General features: G+C 44.9%; 1 long non-coding RNA gene across 1 annotated transcript in view; it reads left to right on the forward strand.

Annotated features, from left to right (window-relative positions):
• The window catches only part of LOC135383179 (uncharacterized), a 43,007-nt gene extending 31,384 nt beyond the window's left edge, over positions 1–11,623 (forward strand). The window contains exons 2-3 of the long non-coding RNA XR_010419720.1: positions 1,965–2,070; positions 11,480–11,623. This is a non-coding gene — a long non-coding RNA (uncharacterized LOC135383179). The remainder of the gene's footprint in view (positions 1–1,964; positions 2,071–11,479) is intronic.
• The last annotated feature ends 9,449 nt before the right edge of the window (positions 11,624–21,072 follow it).

Below are 21,072 nucleotides of genomic sequence, written 5' to 3' on the forward strand. Positions count from 1 at the left end.
GCGATCCTCCAAATTCCGTCTTTCTAGCACGTATATCTAACTCTAAGAAAGTGGACACCACTTCCACTTCTGCGCTTTAGAGGAAACCCTAGGAGAGAAATGCTCTCTTACAAAGTCTAGAAGAAAATGCAAAGGGTCTCCTAGAAGTTCTAAGAGGAACCTTGCTCTGTTAGAGAAGATTGGTGAAGCTTATAGGAAATGCCAGCGTCTCACAGGATCCTTCCCTCTAAGATATCCCTTAAGATGCATCTTTAGATCCCATTTGAAAGATATTCTGTGGGATGAGGAATTTTCTGTATGAAACCCTGTAGGAGCACATTTTTGGTGTGAGAAATCCTAAAGGAAAGCACTGTCTTTGTGAGAAATTCTGTGGGGGTTTTCAGTAGTGTTCCCATCGTACCTTCAGTTCATCTGCGTTTCTGTCAGGACACCAGCTTTAACGAACCGTGTGCAGGTGACGTCACACATATTTCTACTCTGAGCTACTCTTAAAAGGGGTTTTGAGGTTGAAAAGGGTTCTGACAATTCATTCCAAGCTAGTTGCCAGATAAATGGAAACGAGGGCTATTTGCGTCAACGTAGGGGAAGGTGGAGCAAGATTAGAAAGAAATTTGCACTTGGAAAAGGAATTGTTATTTTTTTCGTGCCTTTTCTTAAAGGCATAGGTATATTCCAAGAGGTCTACAGCTCCTGATCCGTAAATCCGGTTCTAAAATAAACACTATAACAATAAAGACTCAAAAATGCAGATCGTCTCATCTTGCCCCTGCCCTCAGGGCAAGACGAGGCATCGGGTGGAGCAAGATGAGACACGCCGTGGTAATGAACTATACAAATTAGTTTGCCCAACCCAAACACCTTCACATCCCCCTTGAGCACACCACCCACATGATGTGCAAGACAACCACACAGAACACGGAGCTATTTCCCTCCACCGTCCTTTGCAAACAAGGCACCGCCAGTCTGATGTGCCGCTGGTCGCTCGCTTTTGAGTGCGCTTCTGCTTTGCTGAAAATATCCCAGGTAACAGGAAAATTTACTGAGAAATACTAGGCAATGTACAACAAATAAATATCTGGGGAACAAGCATAATCTAAATTACATGAAATTTAAATTGCATTAAATTCAAATTACATTAAATTGTCCTGTCTTGCCACGTGCATATACACGGATTCATCACTTTTTCTGTTAAGAGTGCCCATATTTTTCATATCTCAAGATGAATGAATAAAGAAATAGGATGTGGACTTACATTGACAGAATAATCCTGCGAGACGCTACGGCGCAGATGACAAGAAAAATGAGTACAGAAAATCGCGCCTTTATTGTGAGTCTTTACATTCCAGGCAGGGATAGCAGACTTTTTTCTCCCTCTCTTCAACGCAAGCACCAATACGGATAGTACTCAACTGCAATACAGCAGATATGCAGAGCCACGTATGAGTGAAGTTTCGAGCGCTTGGAGCAACGCGTCCCTGCGAGAGGCGTCGTGGCACCAAAAATGTCGCGTCTTACCCCGTGTCTCATCTTGCCCCACCACATCTTGCCAATACCTGCGTTCCATGTTTTATACTAAAGTTTGTGATAAATACGCTGACGGTCGCCCCCGCGAATACCGAAATTTGTCCGACTGGGACATCATGGCGGGTCCCTCCGCCAGTGAGGAGGCCACAGGAGAAGGTGGATGAGGTTGCGATAACCAATAGGAACGGCTAACGCCATCGTTCATCTGATGTCAGAGCTGGACGCTGAGGGTCGGTACCTCGCCACAAGCACGGCACGCAGAAAAAATAATCGCTCTTGCCTGCGTACTCTGGCGTACAGCACAGTACATGCACGATTCAATGAACCATAGAGCATATTGTAGTATCACAAGCCCTTCAAGAAATTATTCACATAGCTTAGTGGGTGTACGAAAGATACAAAAAGGTATTCACACGTAGTTCAACCATGATGTTTTGCAGTCAGCAAGATGTGTCGGGTGTGAATCCCTACAAGTGGGCCCATCAAAGACCAAATTTTCAACGCTTGCTTTTGGGAATAAACCAAAAGCCTCAATGTGGACAAGGGGTAAGTATTATACTAGTGCATATTGCGTTGTATAACCATGTAGATAGTTAGTAACTGCTCACTAACGAGGCACTGCTGGCACTACGAGGACGTACGACTAATTCAAAAGTCCGAGAAGCACAGTGATTGGGATATGACTTCGAAAACTCGCAGTTCTCTACTCTCTGGCCAATGATTGCATTCTTCCACAGCTGTTGTCGGCCCTTCGATTCCTCCAAATTGGTTTCACTTACAGTCTAAGCCAGTCTAAGAGCGCATTTGAGTAATTAAAAGTGTGGTAAAAAGCGCTATTAGGTAGCGTTAGCAGAACGTTGGTAACGTTAGAGTGACAGTACCGTACTTACTGAAACCAATCACAGTATTTTGTGACTCTAATCTTTTGATTGGTTGCGGTAGATACAGTTCGAAGACCAGGGTATCAGCAGAATGCTAAAACTCTTTACCAGCGATGACCACTAACTACTTCTAGTAAACACTTTGCGATTGAGTAGTTTAACTACTAGTTCAACAACTTTTCAGGGGAGTAGTTAAAAGTAATTTTTTATCTACTGCAATGTAGTTTAACTACATCTATAACAACTTAACGTTGTCCATCAACACCAATCCCGTGTAGTGTTCTTGGACACCTAAATATGAATAAAAAGCAATGACAAACTATGGCGCAAGCCATTGCTACGATCGTCAAATACAAAGCTTGCGGCGGGCTTCTTTCTGTGCCTACGCGATAGACTAAGTTGCAGAATTATTTCACAGCAAATGAGGCTTCACTATACAAGCATTAAAAGGGAATATTTAGTACACATGCACGACAAAATTGCTCTGCACCTCCGTTTTCATCAAACAAGTAGCCAAGGTAAAAGTCGGAAGCACAATCGTGCCATAAACCTTGCGGCAAAATCGGAAGTAGTTCGCGGCTACTGTAGTTAACTACTTAAAATAATTGTGTAACTAGTAGTTGCCACTACATTTCTGTAAGTAGTTGATAACTACCTTTTAAATCAGGTACTTTAACTAGTGGTTTAACTACATGTAGCTAACTACTGGCCATCACCGCTCCTTAGTAGAGGGTTTTAGCACGGTCCCTCAATACTCTTTCTGGTCTGGAAACTCCGCTCGAATACAATAGACAAGGTCACTTAGGGACAATTGCTCCCGCATGGGGCGATCGCGTCGTTCGGAAGGAGACACCCTCGTGGAGCAGACGACGTTTCCATAGCACTGCGTGTTTTTAGGGAAGATTTGATCAGCTACTTTTTAAAGTTCATTTCGGGTTTAGAGCAGAAATAATTCTCGAATAGGTTCATGAGTTCAGCCCGAACATTTTAGTTCAGTTAGCGTAAATTTGCAGATTTTCCGCGTAGATTGCAACTTTCGTTGTTGTCTTTTTCTCACACGGAAAATGTTGGTTTTACTCTCACTCATATCTCTCAATGAAGGTTGAGAAACATATTAATTCATTCTGTTACACAATCGCACAAACTAGTGATTGTGTGGTTTCCTCGTAGCATGCAGTTTGTTGCAATCTGAGCAGAGATAAAATTACGAGGTGATTCTATTTCAGAGAAGACATCAGACCTCAGAAGAAGTACTTATAGAAATCTCGCGTTGTAATCATGATTATCTGAAAGTCGTCTCTGGTGGTATGAGAGACGGGGGATACACATGCTATAAATCGCATGACTCGATCCTTTTCGGTGAAGAAATAAACTTATGTTGTTTTTCGATGTAGTTGACAATAACTGATCTATATTACACTATTAACGTATTGTAGATATCTTTACACACTTTGGGAAGATGTATCAACTTAAGATAGCAATGGCTCTCATGCGTTCCCTTTAAACATAATGCACACGATCATCCCATGATAATATTTCTGAACCCTTCAAGTATTCAAGTAAGAAGAACCCTACTATTTTTGCGGCTTGGACTGACTGACCAACCAGTTGTAATAAGGAGATTCCAACGTGATTTAAGCCGGATTACTAAATTAACAGGATGGAATTTCCGCTTACTGAAGTGTAGCCCTAATAGCACTGTTCAGCTATAGAAATTGGCTGACCAGATTCAGGTGTCAAATTCATCGCGTTGGAGATAACCTCGGCGTATCAGTCAGATCAGTTGCAGCACGTTCCAATGAGCAAACTATTTAAGATGATAAAATTGTACTGGCGTGTGCTGCTACAGAATGAAGCTATGTGGGAGCGGCCACTGTTCTCATAGCTCGGAAATAAATTTTAGGACTGGCCAAGAACTACATTTACAAGAAAAACGTTGCAGTATCTGGTGACAAATAAATATAATAACCGGAAAGAGATTAGTAAGGAGAAATGCAGAAAATTTATTGAGTCAGTCTTTCACTTGAAAGTAATGATGAAGCCGAAGAAATGATATTTTGTAGCAATATACACGGCCATGAACGAGCTCTAGAGTCTGTAGTGTATAGGCCGCAGAAAAATTTCCGTATCGCAGATCAGAAAGGAAACAGAAAAATGAAAAGGTAAAAGGTGAAAACATCATCCCTCCCTCTCCCCGCTTCCGATTCAGCAAAAACGAATATATCAGCCGGTATCGGGTGCGTAAACGAGTAAGCGGGTATTAGCTAACTTCGTTTACTGCTGCATCTTTCCTCGCAAGTTGTACCATAAGAAATGTTATTGTATTGAGATCATGTTGAAAGACCTATCATTTGAAAATTTTACGGTTCATATATTGTTTGATGCTCCACAAATCACGCTCATCGCAGTACACCTCCAATAAGGCTATTAGCGAATGGTTTGTATTTATTCCCGTATAGCAAGTCATCGCTGTTTTGTAGACAAAGAAAAAAATACTTTCATTCACTTCTCGTAAAGTTAAGGCTCCGAGGAATATAGTCATTCCAAAATGCTGCGTGCTCGTATCAGTCTCCTTCATCTGTGTAGATCACTCTTACACACGAACAGAGTGCAAAGATTGCAGTAAATTTCAAGGATATTTAAAAAAATGAACCTCTGTTTACGCACGCAAAACGCAAGCACCAAAAAACCAAAAGTTCTCACTTCCAAACACCCGCAGAAACACATGCAATCGATACGCGCAGGCAGCGGCGGACACGAAAGTCTCCTCCCGAGCGACGATGCGCCGCCACGTGTCGTCGGGGCGCCCTAAGTGAACTTTTCGCGGGAGTTTCCTGACCAGAAAGAGTAATGAGGGACCGTGGTTTTAGCAAGTGTTGCACCCACTCCCAAAACGAAATAACGGAATGTCACTCCATGACTTGAAAATCCGAGACGAGGTAGGGACGATAACAGACAAACACAAACACGGCCTCTTTGTGTTTGTCTGTTATCGTCCCTACCTCGTCTCAGGTTTTCAAGTCATGGATCGTCACCACCAGCTCGCTTGCTACCTAACTTTCCTTTCGGAATACCGCTGCCCGCTACTTCACAAAAAAGTGGCCCAATTCCAGCGTCACTACAAATTTAAAAAAAAATGACACAGATACCGCTACCGCTACCAAATGAAAGCAGCGTAAATACTATTTCGCTACTTTTCCGCTACCGTACACTTCTAGACCTGTTGCTCTGGGCCAGGTGGCGCAAGTGAGCAGCAACATCACTGCCCCAAATTATGCAACACTCCCTAGTTTAGCAGACGACGCGGCACTTTCAAATACACGGTCCCGAGTTGTTCGCAGTTTTCAAGAAGCACCGCTTTTTCTGTGGATTTCCTACAGGTTTTGTAGCTTTCCTTGGCACCATACCGTTTGAAACACCATGCAAAACCCGCTGATGAAACTCCTTACTGTTTGGATTCGTGGCCTCTTGGGCCAGAAATGGCGCTGTGCAAACTTCAGTGCAACAACCCTCTAGGCAGCACCTTATTATAGGCACCGCGTTGCTGAATGTATTTTAAAACGGTGCAATATTTATGTTATCTCACACACCACTACTTACATACAATTATTTCCCATTGATTTTCACCTTGTGATGATCCACATTTAAGAGAGTATTGAATGCACAAAGCGCATATGCGCATTTATAATTTTCCAGTCAGAATATTTCGAACGCAAGGCTGTTTTTATGCAACAACAGTATTTTGTTCGAGATGGCCACGAATCCGAAACTCAAATTTTTCCATCTGCTTACTGTCGACGAATTGATGAATTTTCCCTGTGGTCAAGGGCGCAACTGCCATCATACGCGATCACTCATTGAGGCATCATTAAGTAGGTACCAGGCGCTAAAAAGATCAAACGAATGGCATAATGTTTGCTCATACTTTCGCCAGAGCCAACGCCTCCAAGAAGAATAGGCAGCAGTCGGGGTGCTGTTGGCACAGTGCAACAAAATTCAGGTCTCACAGGAATTAAAAGTTACTGCTGTGGCCTACACCCTGGTCCCATGCTTCCAGCCACACGACAGTTTGTCTTGCGAAGTATTTGACTATACGAAAAAATTCGTTTAGTACGCTTTTTAGAGAGTATTAGTTCCTAAGGAAAAGTCTACCCGTGTGAAATTACCTCCGTAATGAAAGTTGTACAGAAAGAAAAATATGATGGAACTCCGAAGGAAACGTCAAACGTTGTGAGCAATCAATTGCCTTGAAATTAATCGCATGTGTACCGGCACCAAGCAAATGTGCAGACAGCAATAACAAGCATGTTGGCATACAGTGACTCCCGAATAATATTATTATGTCTTCATTTTGGTTGGCTCACATACATACAGTGTAACATATTTAATATGAAACAAAAACTTGGTTGTGTTCAGCAACCTGTGTAATCTAAGCAGTAGTTTATTCAGAATCCCAAGTACGGGAGGTTGTTGCACAAAATTGGGGGTGGGGGTCATTATTACACTTACGCCATAACATCTCAACGTATACATTACGAACAAGTCTTTCACAAAAAACACAATGATTGATTGCCAGCGCTCATTGGCTTTTTCGTGAATAACTTGTTTACGTTGTCCTTGGGTACTTGGAAGCTCCATGTGTTGTGTTTGTCGCTAGGTGGCGTTCGCCTCGGCTTGTTTGCGTATCGATTCCGACATTATAGAGAGTGCACAGATAAAAAAGTTAGGGGTTGTCGCAAAACATTTCTATGGTATCGGGGGTGTGTAAAGGGGGCCTGGATAAATCACTGAAGCTAAGGTAATTCTATCTCGCCAGAAATGCGTCACCTGAGGCGCAAACACATTAAATCAAAGTCGGCGGTAGGTTTGCAAGGCAATGACTTTTGCGATATTTCGTTGCGTTTCCAGTATATTTTTTGCAGTTGTGTTCCAAAAGACACTCCTGCTTTTTTTATCTTCCATGAACAATAAAGTTGCAAAACGCAATTTCAAATATGCTATCAACACGCTCACACTTGTTTTGCAACCGGCTGTACGATGGAAAATAGCTTCGTAGTCCATATTATGTAGTATGAAGGGAATTGTCTCAGGACGAGAGCAGCGATATTTCGAAAAGAGGCTGTTCTTCTTGTGGGCCCAGGAGAAGAACGGTCTCTCTTCGAAATGTCTGCGGCTGTCGTCCTGAGGCAATTCCCTTCATACTTACCAGTTCGCTGGATTTCTACCAATCTATATTGTGCAGTATGTTATACATACCTGTTCGTGTTTCGCACAGAATAACACAATTTATATTCCTAAATATTCGATTGCGCATAGCGTTTGAAGGTTAGTGAAATTGAGAAAGATCGTCACATCAGTCTGCGAGATTAACAAGCAACTAAAAGTAATTCTCCTTCACTGAAGTAAAAATTCAGCTTCGCCATTTTCTCACCTTTTTTCACTGTCTTGCACGTCTTCCATGCTATGAGAAGTAGCTGTTGCAGTAACGGACAAAGAGTACCGTTGCTACCCATATGTGTAGCCACAATACTTTTCCGTTACCGATTTAAAATGTAGCGGGAGCGCTACTCCGCTACTGGAAAAAGTAGCGAATACTGTAGCGGCACCCGCCAATATACGCAGGCAGACCGCTCGAAATCCCCAAGTGACCCCCCCCCCCCCCCACTAGCGACTGTACTAACAGTGCCGCTATGTTCAACACTGGTTTTACGTTATCGTACGCTATAGCTGTACGTGTACAACAGGTACCTCAAACAACAGTGAGCAAAAACACCAAAAGGACAGGTCATCGTTTTTGAGCTACGACGTGCTGTGCATTTCTCTCTCTCTCTCATTCTTTCTTTTTTTGAAAAGTTACCCTGACATTTTCTCATTGAATGGAGTATGTCGGACAAATCCTTCTCCATGGCACGAAGCGAAATAAAGGATAGGAAGAGATAGAAGGTCGTGTTCAATTTTACTTTTTTTAGAACTTCGTGGAGTTACATGTGGCATGTGCTGTGATAGTCACTCAGTGTAAAGTACTCTGGTCCTTCGCGTTGCACGGTCCCGAAAGCCTTCTTGTTTGCATGCTTCGTAGGAGATACGGCCTTCTGGAAAACGTTCCTCCCACTTCTCAATCATGTACTTTAGCCTTTGTGACCGGAGTCCGAAGAGATATTTTGGGGGTACGAATTTTTTAGATAACCTGATTCGAAAGAGAACCGGTTGCTGCTGGACACCGACTCGACAAGAGGTGGTTGCGCCCCGTAGTGACACCTTTTTCGACCATATAGGGAAGACGAAAATGGTACCGTAGCCTTAACGCTCGAAATTACGGTGTCTGAATACGAGTTCCTTTTGCGTAGAGTAAGGAAGCTACCATTTCATGCACAATAGTATAAATCACTTCCAATTTCGCGCCTGCTTGCGAGCCACCCTCTATCAGCCACCTATATTTCCGCTTCGTAGTGCTTGGCTTCGCAAACACCAGACACCGCAGGGGTGCCATTTTGAAAAGTGGATCACCTAACATCATGATTCTGCGAAAGACCGAGTCGATGCATCGTTCATCCATGCAGATTTGTGCAGGCTATTTGTGGAAGGGGTGTCTCCACACCACGGTACACGCAATTCAGGCGTCAAAGCGACCTAACAGCCAAAGCCCTTCTGTGAGCTGGCGGAACTACGCCACTACGCTTCCGGCTTGGTCCTTTTCACTCCGTCACCCCGTTTCTTAGATGGAGTCACGGCGTTTGACTTGAGTCACGAGCAGCGAAAGTGGGCCTGGCCGTTTAGTGAATGGAGTCACGACTCCTTTCAGTTTGTAGTTGAGTTTGAGTTTGAGTTTGGAGTTGTTTCTTCGTAAATACGCCCACTAGAACTAAGTGAATGACCTCATAACGTATGGTGAGCCACGTTCTTTGGAGCATGGTAATCGGAGAAAAATGCGCTGGTGAGTGCCCCTTTACGCCTGCCGATGAACTGGCAACTGACATAATTTTTCATGTTACGACCTCCTACGAATTGCGGCCAATATTATAATCTAATACCCTGTCTGGACTGCCACACAAAATCTGGACCATCCGCACAATCGGCACTCGATCACCAACGCGGATGCCCGGTTCGACGTACCGTCAGTGACTGCACTTGACGCTGAGTTTCCCGGCTTTCATCTGATGCCATCCGGCAGGTTCAGGGGGAGATGAACTCTCTGCGTCTGTACAAATCCTGCTTGAAGTGTGTAAACCCAGTCACGAACGCCGGACAAATGTCCGCGGTATTAATCTAGGTCGTGAAGGCACACCTTGTCCGCATGTATAAGAGTGTTCACGAACGCCACCTCATCATAAAGACTGGACGCGATGTGGATCCTGAGTCAGTGTGAAATAAGCACATCACTTCCAACGTAATGTGACTGGAAAGTGATCGAAAACTCCGATTCTACTCAAGGGCGAAGCACAAACAAAGCGACACCGTATAGCAGAAGTACCCTAAGAACACACTTGCGTCCCTGGGATATCCGACGGTTATCATACAGGGGTAGACAGGTCGTCCACCGGAGGGCGAAAATGGTCCTCAGGGTATCCCCCATGTGTTAAAATGGAACTCACAGATGTCTTCACGATATCCTTGTGATTGTCCGTAGGATGTCATCAAGGACCGATGTAGGAGAATGTGATGACACAGCAGGGACGTAATCTAGCATCGTTTTAGTGTACCTTATTTGTTTTCGTCACGAACCACACGGAGTCTTGACAACTTCTGTTTCACTGATTGATTACTGTCAATTCATATTGACAAACTGCCGCATAAAGTGTCAATAACGGAAATGAGCGAGGCAATTTAAAAAGACAGAAATCTAGAAGGTGAAAAAAAAAAACAGAAGAGAAGTTTTGCCCGGAGCACAAAGACGGACAAACACACTGCGAAAGGTGCTGGAATTCCCTTCCGAAGAAAAATCAGACACTATTTATCGCTTGTTATGCAATCCTTCGTAGGTTCGAGAGTCCTGCTCGCCTCGTACACAAAACGAAGGGTGAGCTATCGAAGTTTAATTAAATTTAGCAAACACACAATACTCAAGCGAAGAATTGCATGAAGTGTCAACTCTCAAGCAATGCGAAGCCTATGCTTCTTACTGCTTTTGGGTTGAGACATTCGGGTAGGACTTTCAAAAGTCAAACGCAGTGCTAGAGAATCGCGCTGTTCTGTCTCTTCCGCGGTAAATGCTCCAGGTATCATGGACATACCCCTTCTTTGGGGGGAAGAAATTTTACGTAGGACCAGCCTCTCTTCTGACGAACGCCGTTCAGCCCGTGGGATTGGCCCAGAAAGCAAAACAAATGTGTCACTTAATGTCTGGAGAGTTTTAGCAGGGAAATTGAAAGTATTTCTCATCCCGATAGCTACCCACTGGCACAGGATGTACGTGAATGACTCTGCACGGACAATCCGCGAGTGTCATCCTCAGGACATTCTGGGAATAGACATCGAAGGATGACGACACGAAGACAATGTGAGGACGTCCTGGGGACCGTCTGTGTTCTTGGGGTACATGATGCAACTAAACATAGAAGGACAAACACAATATAACCATCACAATTCCCTCGTTCTCCCGCGGATGAGCACGCAAATTGATGTGAGATTCAGAAAGTTTGGTATAGTCTTCATATTTACTAGGAATCCACAGCATGACAACGAATAACTACATGCATCAAGTTACGTGAGCACCTCTTTAAGAAAGTAATCAATGTGAAAGTCGTCGTCATCAGGAAAAATGGGCTCGCGAACGTGTAGTATTGTCTTAAATGTTAGCAGAAGCGAGGATTCAAACCGCGCGCTTGAATATCACGTCTGCGGTTTTTGTGTGGGTGCTGGTCATGTGTGATGGACCAATAAACGTTGTGGACAGTGCATAAATATTTAGTCGAAGTTACGAAAGACAAGCCAATCCTTTTCAAAGCTTCAAAATTTCATGGGCATTTACAAATGCGTTAATTGTGGGGACGTGATCCAAATTTCCCAATGTGATGCCATTTCATGCTCAGACTCTCATGAGAGAATTACCTATTGACATTTCGCATTTGTTTCAGTGTCTAGGGGGTAAATATGGACAAGGGGAATGCCCTGATGGATGCACATGCGCAGTAGGATGGATCTGCATTAATCCAGAAGAGCCATATGCCCCTCCTCACCCCGACGAGGAACCTCATTGATTAAAACTTCATCCAGAACAACCTTGTGTAATTCATGTGTGTGTGTGAAACACGGGAGGGGGGGACTAATGCTCTTTGTACCTTCACTGAGTATCACCTGGGTCTTGCTTTACTGTTAAATGTCTGGGAAAGACAGGGTGAACGTGGGCAGATATGTATGAAAAAAACTAGTGTGACGCGCTTCTTTAGACTCGACTATTCTCACAGGGAGGTGTAGATACCGTCGCTCACATGAGATACTTTTTAAATAATTATTCTCTCTCAGCAGCAAGGACCGGAATGACCATCCAGAAACCGTGCTTGCCCTCAGTGGTCAGATTTAGGTTACCTGACTTTTCATTCCACCGAAACATGTAAGCCACCATGATTTGTTCGTTTTTTAAAGACAGCTATTTGCTCTCATGTAATGCCCGCAATGGTGCTTGAGGTAGTTTCCTAAATCGATAGCAGTCTGATATCGCCAGATCATAAATCAATCGTATGGGCTCAAACGAGAACTAAGCGACTGCGTCACAGCCACAGAAGCCTGGCGCGTGGCTGCCATCCTGAATACGCGCGGTGTAATTCGGATACGCTACACCTTTCCCCTTTGGATAAGCCGTTCTAAGGGACAATTAACATTCCCATTGTACGTAGTCGAAAAACACACAAGAGTGTCCTTAAGGAGAGCAGCCAAAGTGACCTGGAGGCTTGACAACCCTTCCACAGCGAGTGGTGACTTCTCCTCGTATGAGGCCCTTTTGCTCTGGTTCAACAGGTGGATCTGGACTCTTCCCAACTTGCAGGTGACGACTGGTACGCCTGGTGAGGCCAGTCGAAATCTCGACAACGTATGACCTCGGTGCAGAAGCCTGACTGACGATGCTTTGTAGTGCTTTGCCCGCTGCTGCCCGCGATGCTTTGTTGTGGCCATGACGGAATCAAAGAGGCTTCTCGAAGGGGAAGTTTGCCTGTATTTGCGCCTGGCGTGGTTCTGTGCACAAGCAATGCATCACTGATCTGAAGGCTTCGCCAGAAGTGTCTTCGCCTCTGAACAGTCCGTTCCGCTTGTCCATGACTTTGAGGGTAATATGGACTGGAGGTGGGATGACTAGCTCCAATCCTTTGCAGGAACGCGGCAAATTCTGCTGAGCTGAACTGCGGCTCGTTGTCCGTCCGTACCACCCGTGGGATGCCGTAAGAAGCGAGAATCGGCCCTAAAGGCCTCGACGACGGAAGCAGATGTTTTCGTAGACAACTCCTTCAGTTCAAAGAACTTTGAGAAATAGTCAAAAAGGACTGTGTAATTCCGCCTGTTTGCGTAGAAGATCCAACCGTATGTCAGTGTCGTGGTGGAAGTTCCGTCTGTAGTAAAAGATTGTTCTTACAGGGAACAGATGTTTCTCCCTTATCTCCTCGGCTCAGCCCTAATCACATCAAGTGCCGACTACGCGACACCTACAAACTGATCCCTACGAATTGGTGATCCCGAACGTGATTGTCCGTCATATTTGATTAGATGTAAAAGAAAAATACGCAGTGACTATAGTCGCGTCCTCGAAAAGCACATTTCCGCTTTGGTAACGTCGATTGACCTATAATGTCCTACCCCGCATTCGTCTCGTCCTCTGATGAACTCCTAAAAACATCTGCATTACAGGCTTCCTAAATAGCGCAACTGCTCCGCGATGTACCGCAACTGCCTCTGGACCACTGATCTCTATAGCATAGGCTGGATCGCGCATAGAGTGCTCGAGAGCGTGGTCACCGGCCGCCATATTGGTGGGCCCAACGCGTCCTGTCGTCTGCATTTAGTTCAAGCGGGGCTGCCCGTATTTTTTAAAATTTCCTTTAAATTAAAGGGCATGTCATGCCAGTTTGTTGCAGCTTTGAGTACACTTCACACGGACAGAGAAAGGCGGATAATTTTTCACAGGTAAGCTTTTTATTTTGAGGAAAAATCTGTTTATTCGTATCGCATGCATCTGACAACTCGGAATTGCTTGCATTGCTACTTCGCTGGTGCCATTACGTACTAAGAAAGTATGTGTGGCTGCTCCTATCAATCTCAAAACTATGTATTTTCTATAAACAATGCGCTTGCGCTATACAGGTTCCCCTCCCAGTCGCTCAGCTGTACCGAAGAAGCTGATGCAGAACCTGCGCCAATATGCCAATTTGTTCCACTGTTCTTGTAATTTGTGAGGTACGGTGGAAGTAAATAAACTGTTGTGTTAACCTCGTATGTGTAGTCGCTCCTACAGCGTGGTAAGTGCTGTCCAATATAGTGGCGTCAGTAAATAGGATTGACGATATATATTTATATTTCTGTTATTGTGTAATCTTAGCCGCTTGTATAAATGTATGTTTCCTCAGCCATTCTTTTTCTTAATGTAACTGCCGCGTTTGAACAAGTAAATGTTGAAAAATATTATCGGATAGCACTAGCTTATAGCTATGATCCGACTGGTCTGCAGTGCCTTACCGTGTACATTACGATGTTGTCAGCTCAATAAAAAAAAAGTCATGCGTGTGCGTGCTCTTCGTGCACAGCGCTTCGAACAACTGCAACACACTCGTGACAATAACGTTATTTTCAGATGAGGAATGGGAAGTTTCATCGCCAGGGGCTATACTCCACCGCATAGCTGGTGGTGGTGGTGAATAAAATAATAAACCCCTTCACAATAAGGATCGAGGTCTTATTGTAGAACGCACACAGACACACTCGTAGAACATAATACGAGAATGGAAAAAGTCAAACAAGAACCATACAACACCAAACCACACACGAATGAGAACCGCGCGGAACACCACACGAAAACCGAACAACAAACGATATCAAACAAAAAATATACAAACGGAGGTACATTAGAATAACAAACAGTGTGAAACCTTTCTGAGCAAAAAGAATTAATTTTATAGGCTGACATTTACCATATTCGCCTTCATGCGTATGCTCCCTGTGCAGACCCCTATTCGGAATACCGGCAGCGGAGAAGAAAAAGAAGGCAATTACCATTAAAAACTCCAGGAACACTGTTGAAGCACGTTTTGAACACATCAGCAAACTGATTCCTAAGAAAGATGCGTGCTAATCAGCAATGAGGAGCGTTCAAAGCGCAATCAATACTAAAAATTAAATTGCTTCCCATTGTTTCCCATAGGAGCAGCCGGCGCAAGTGGGCCCTCTAACATGGCGGCTGGTTGCCGCACCTCTCTCCCACGAGCCCCTCTCCTATGCGCGATCCAGCCTTTATACATAGAGATCAGTGCTCTGGACGCGTTTCCCAGATATGCCACGATAATATCTGCGGCATCGGTGACAACAGCTCAGTCGGCAGGCCCAAATGGACCAAATTAACACAAAACGTTTCGGTGGCCTAGCGTACCTCACATCGCTTCAACCGGGTCTGCACTTTCGACGCTGACACCGATCCACTTGGCCTTTGCCACTATATCGGGTGGCTTGGTGGGATTTCCACCCCAAACTCCACCGGGGATTTCCTGCATGACCTGTCCTAACCACAGCCGTGGTCCCAGAGAACACGAATAGACAAATAAGACAAGACAAATAACAACAAGAGAACAGCTTCATTTCCTGAGTGTAACCAGGAACCTGCCTTCGCACACTCTCCTGCATGCCCCGACGAAGACTCCCATATTCCTTCCGGCGGCTGAGACCATTGTGATAAACCAAACAGCATGTCGTCAGTCTGTCTTTTTCGGGGTTTTCAGGTTAATTTTTCAGGATTATGTTTCGCACAATGCTCTGACTCACTTGGCAAGCGATGTTCGTGTTCGTGGGGCTCTGGGTGTCTGGAGTGCCTTTCCTTCGAGGATTTTATGCAGATGCTCAAGAGATCTGTGACGAAGCCTGACAGACCCCTAGAGCACCTGCATAACCGTATTCATGAACTAAGGTCTGCACCTTTTACACGATCAGCCACATCAGATAAAGTGACCCTCTCTGATGAAATTACATGGGCAACGTTCCACCTGGCTGCATTCCACCCATGTACAGGAAGGTCACTGTGCCAGGACGATTTATGTTGCAGTGCAACTCAAAGGACAGCACATGTTTATTGCATCATGGAAGTATCGTCGTGGTCAGTGGTGCTGCCCTCAGCAGTTCAACATGAGGCATGCATTGTTGACAAAAAGTTTGACAGAGTTGAGGACCTGTACGTTCGCTTTGTGGCTCCTCCATTCTGGACATCTACGTTTTTTACGAGCTGCCTGTGTCTCCCACCTTGCCACTGTCTGCTGTACGCATGAACTGTGTGAGGCTTTCAGTAATGGCAATTAGATACGCGATATTTCCTTTACCGCACACAGAAATGTAATTTTTATGTGCGCAGTCGGGCGCACTGTGACATTTTGATGTCTGCTTCCTCTCTCTCTCTCTCTCTATGTATACGAGGTGTATCTTTTTAGCTGCAACAGATTTTCACAAAGAGGGAGTTGCCTTATGACACTGACTTTTTTATTGCATTAGTCAATGAGGCTGCTACTCTACAAAACGGTATTTTTTTCTGTTAGGGGACTAATGAACAGATATCTTTTAATCGACACTTTAATTATTGACTTGCGAAAGCACATTGCATTTGCGATATTAATGGCTGACCTCCACGTGATGCGCTCAAGCCACAGATGAAGCTCAAAATAGTCACAGCATACACTACAGATATAAGGATTCTACCACTGCTGTCTGCTGTAAACCGCAAGGGATCGGCAAAGGAGCGACAGTAACGTCTATCTCTGCTCTCACTTTGCGTCAGAGAAAGACGTCGTACATAATCCTGGCAAGCCCTTATCGCGGTATGTTTCACTTTTTTTTTTTTCATTGCAAAGAACTTTGTCGTGCGTCACCACTATATGTCAGTGCTCATTGTACCAGTGAAGTGCAAGAGCTGTGGCCTGCAGACTAAAGGAGTGATAAACGCAAAATAGAAAAATAAAACAAAGATTGGGAAACATACCACGATAAGGGTTTGCATGAATCTTGTCAAGTTGGGGTGGATATATTGACGTTACTGTCACTCTTCGGCAGGTCACTTGCCGTTCGCAGCAGACAGCAGAGCTGAAATAGTTAGGTCTGTGGTGTGCATTCATATTCCATTTGTGTTTCATCAGTGACTCGACCGGTTGCTCTGGGGATTACACATTAACACTCTGGAATTGCAATGCGCTACCTAAGCCAGTACTTGAAAAGGTGATCGAAATATCTCTGTTAATTAGAATCATGGTTATGAAAAATGCGGTTTCCTAGTAGCAGCCCCGTCCAGTAATCCAATGAGAATCAAAAGCGTCCAAAGGCAACTCCCCTTTTTGCGAAAATTAGTTGCAGCTAAAAAGAGAACCACGTATATGACTCGATGTTAAGAGAGACGTTGTAGATACAACCTAGTTCTGGCAGCCCACAGTATTGTGCTACTCATCATAAACGAACGTTCAGCAGACAAGCCTAATCAGTTCGTCATTCCTAAGTTCCACGATGAGAGCGTGGCAGTAGTGCCTTGTGCTTGGCTTAAGAGTGATGGTTGTCGATGGCCCCCTAAAGAGTGCAAAAATGTCGGGACACTTGCACGAAAAGAAAAGGAGCCGCAAGGAAACTGGAAGTTACTACAGTACAAGATATTGGAACGATATGGTACGACACATTACCGATGTACCTCCTTTTTCAAGCACTTATTACATCTAGGAACCTATGATGAGGCGCGGGCTGGGCCACCCCTTGCTGAGGAAACCTCTGATGTGAACGTTGAAGTTCCGTTGGGACGCGGGAGGCGTCAAAAGTTCACCAGGATCTACTCAGATGGAAGAGCCTAGATCGCCAACGCCCCCCCCCCCTTCACAACAAGCATAAACTAAGAATAGGTGAGCACTGCTTTTTTTCAAATTCGCTCCATTCGCTGTGTTGTCAGAGGCACTTCTGTTTAGTTTGTTCAGGACTCAAATTGTCACACAAATTAGCTGCCACCTGGGGGCTGATTCAGACGATGCATCGTTTGTTGCATAAAGCTCTTTTGCCTGCAACAGAACCCCCATCCCAGAAAACCAGAAATATCCAAGGTACATCCCACAGAGGTAGCACACGTCGCATATGTCCGCCACGTCTATGCGACGTTACGTGTACGTCCACAATGTGATTTTGAAAAGTGTCTTACTTTCTATATCCCTGGGACATCTGGTAGCTGTAGAAAAGGAAGAAGCAAGTGCACGTTATTTGTCGGAGATATCTAGGACACGTCACCCTGAGTGGCATGACGTAAGCAAAAGGGGAAACTTTTTGAGTTTAGTATGTTATTTACCAAATAACCACAATATAGGCAGAAGCTTGAGTTAAAGACATGATATTTACCAGGATTGGATGTCAGAAACATTCGCAGTTATACCGTGACACCTCTTGCGGACTCATAAGTTAACTGCAAAGACGTTGTGGCCGTTGCAAACGTGATATGCCACGCTACACTTGATTAAAGTACCCCAAATAGTTGTGTTTCAGTATATGCTTCATCCAGTTCGCAAATGGAGGTTACTGCAGTTTCCCCCAGTGCCTAAGGCAACCTATGCATGCATAGTGCGAGGTAGAGCCCTGCACGGGCCCGGGCCCCCGACCCGGCCCGCGGGCCGAGCCGGGCTTGTTATTGGCTGTGTGCTCCGGGCCGACAAAATATGCTAGCACCGCGGGCCGGGCCGGGCCCGGGCCGACAAATATGCTTCCGAGAGTCAGGCCCGGCCGGGCGACGCAGCTAATTCCACACAATGGAGATGCATTAGTTGATATCATGCGCTTGCGTCATTCCTGTGCATATTGTGCAAAGACAAGCAAGGGATACTGCATTATCATACTGCATAGGGCATATGATTCGACCCTCTAGAACATTCTGAAAGCCACTTTAAATTGCTCCTCACTCCTCACGTATTTCACAATCAGTTGGCAAAGCTTGGTGAGAGGGGTATGGACTGGGAGAAGGAGTTTGTCGACAGCATCTTCTACCTCCGCAAAATCTTGACAGTGTAACGATAACGCCCATGCCCGCGTACGTTCTGGATTTAATTTGGTCTGGTGCGGTTATGGTGTTAAACCGCCATCACTTGTATGTTTGTCTTCTCACCTTATAAATTTACTGATAAATTCGTTTGGTAATCGCCAGAAACATGTACGTCACGGCTGGAAATACTATGCCATGATCTGGTCGCCGGGCCGGGCTCTATTTGGTAAGACTCCGGGTCGGTCCGGGCTCTAGTCACTGGGTCGCCGGGCCGGGTCGGGTCGGGCCGCATAAAAATATGAAGGCCCGGGACGGGCCGCGCTATTTTCCGATGCGCCCGGGCCGGGTCGGGCCCGGAAAAGTCGGCCCGTGCAGGGCTCTAGTGCGAGGTACGGCACTTATGCCGTCACACAGTGTTGCTGTACTGTGATGAATCATGTACTGCTACAAACTTAGCCTTAATGTAGAGTGGCAAAAGGGTTTTGACATATCTCATCAGAAGGTGTGGCTCTCTGGCATCTCTGAAATAACACAATTATATTAACTAAATACAAGGTTTTGAGCACATCCTGTGAATTTCCAAATATCCCGAGGTTGCATCGCTACAAATCATAATCGCCAGGACGTATATGCGACGTCTACGGGCTCTTTGCAATGATTCATGTGATATCCAAACATCGAGTTTGGTATAATAACTGGACATCCCCCAGACGTCTGTTTTTTACTGGGTAGAAATCCAGCGAACCGGCAGAGAAGTACGAAGGGAGTTCCTCAGGACAGGAACCGCCGATATTTCGAACAGAGACTGTTCTTCTTCTGCGCGAGGAGAAGAACAGTCTCTGTTCGAAATATCGGCGGCTCCTGTCCTGAGGCAACTCCCTTCGTATTGTTTACTGGGTTGTACATGAATCCGAGACCATGCCACAAGAAACGCTTGTGCTTGTTTTGGACCATTCAATATAAATTTCAGTGTGGTTCGGAAAAATACCCCTCAAGCGCTCAAACTCCTGTTGTAGCACTGGGGAAGGAGTCATGCGTTTGTCGTACTTTGTAAGGTACCAGTTATATTTTAAGGGTGGTTGCCATGGAGGTACCCTCGGGCTACGATCAGCGATCATGTAACTATAAGCAGTGAAGCCCTAGACTTTAACCTAATCGAACATTCGCATGGTAAAGGGTGGGCGACTGTTGTTAAGGAAGACCTGTTGCAAACATGTGGTCTTAACGCAAGATAAAGCAGGGTGTTGTGGGTAACCTCCCATCATGAGTCCATACAAGGTTCCACGATAGAAACAGCGATGCACATAGTGCTTGTTCTGATGTTAGCAGGTAAGAGTGCTAACTGTAATTTTATTTTAGAAAGTTAGGAGGAACTTGAAGAACACCAAGATAAGGAGAGTCTAAAGATATCGAATGTATGGTGAACAGAAAGTTAGTACATGTCGCCACCTGTATAGAGAACAGGCCTGTCGCTTTCTCTGAGAAGATAAAAGACGATAGGCCGCCAACAAGAGGCCAAACACCCTATGGTCCGTGAGTGCAGCGCCCAGTCAATGCAGACATAGGTCTAGTCTAGACACAGCTAGTGAGTGATCGCATGTACACTATGTGTTACGTAGATAGAGATGTATTTATTATTTATTTCTTCTCGATATATGCTTTTAGCAGAATAAACAATCTTTTCTTGAACAATGTGTGCGTTTCCACCTATTATTTTCAGTCATGCATTCAGTGGTCCCAGCTGTTAGGTGGCTAGGTCCAGGACCACTTAGCAAAAGGTACCACTGGATCAATTCCACTTTCAACTGGCCCCCGTTACTAAATGTGGAACCTGTCCAATAAACCACTTTGAAATGGTCCCACTCCACATTCTTGCCAGGGGTGATAGACAGTGGGGTGAGAATGTGTCTTTATTCACGAAGAACTGCGCCGACATTTGTTGGGAAACTGTCTCGAAAAGTACAGGTAGAACCTCAGACAGCAGAGCTGGTGGTAGCATTCCAACCCACCACCTCCCTATCCTCAGCACGACATTGACCACCACCAACGAGCTGTCGCTTTTATCCTCTCGGGCATCCCACTGACATACCATGGAGAAATAAGCATACTCTCCCCACCGGAACGGTTTATTCAGCATTTGTTGTAGCGCCACACTGTAGCAAAGTTATCAGATGTAACGTACCCAAGTAAATATCAATGCGTAACAATTTTGTCTCATTGTTTCTTTCTCTACATTTCTCATGCAGGCGGCGAATATGCACTCAGACACTGTGGATTACTTTGAGAAGCCTCGGAGGAATCAGACTGGCCGAAGGAATCAGAATTGATGGGAGACAACTGCCCCTCATCATAGTCATCGTCGTCATTATCTCTACACAAGTCTAGCTATGTGGAAACATCTTTACATGGAACAAGACTCTGATGTTTTGATTCTTAGTCAGTCAGAGCAGGCTTCCCTCAAGTCCTTCGAGTCCATTTTTATGCTCTGGTAGA

This window comes from Ornithodoros turicata, chromosome 2 (assembly GCF_037126465.1).
Source record: "Ornithodoros turicata isolate Travis chromosome 2, ASM3712646v1, whole genome shotgun sequence".
Taxonomy (NCBI): domain Eukaryota; kingdom Metazoa; phylum Arthropoda; class Arachnida; order Ixodida; family Argasidae; genus Ornithodoros; species Ornithodoros turicata.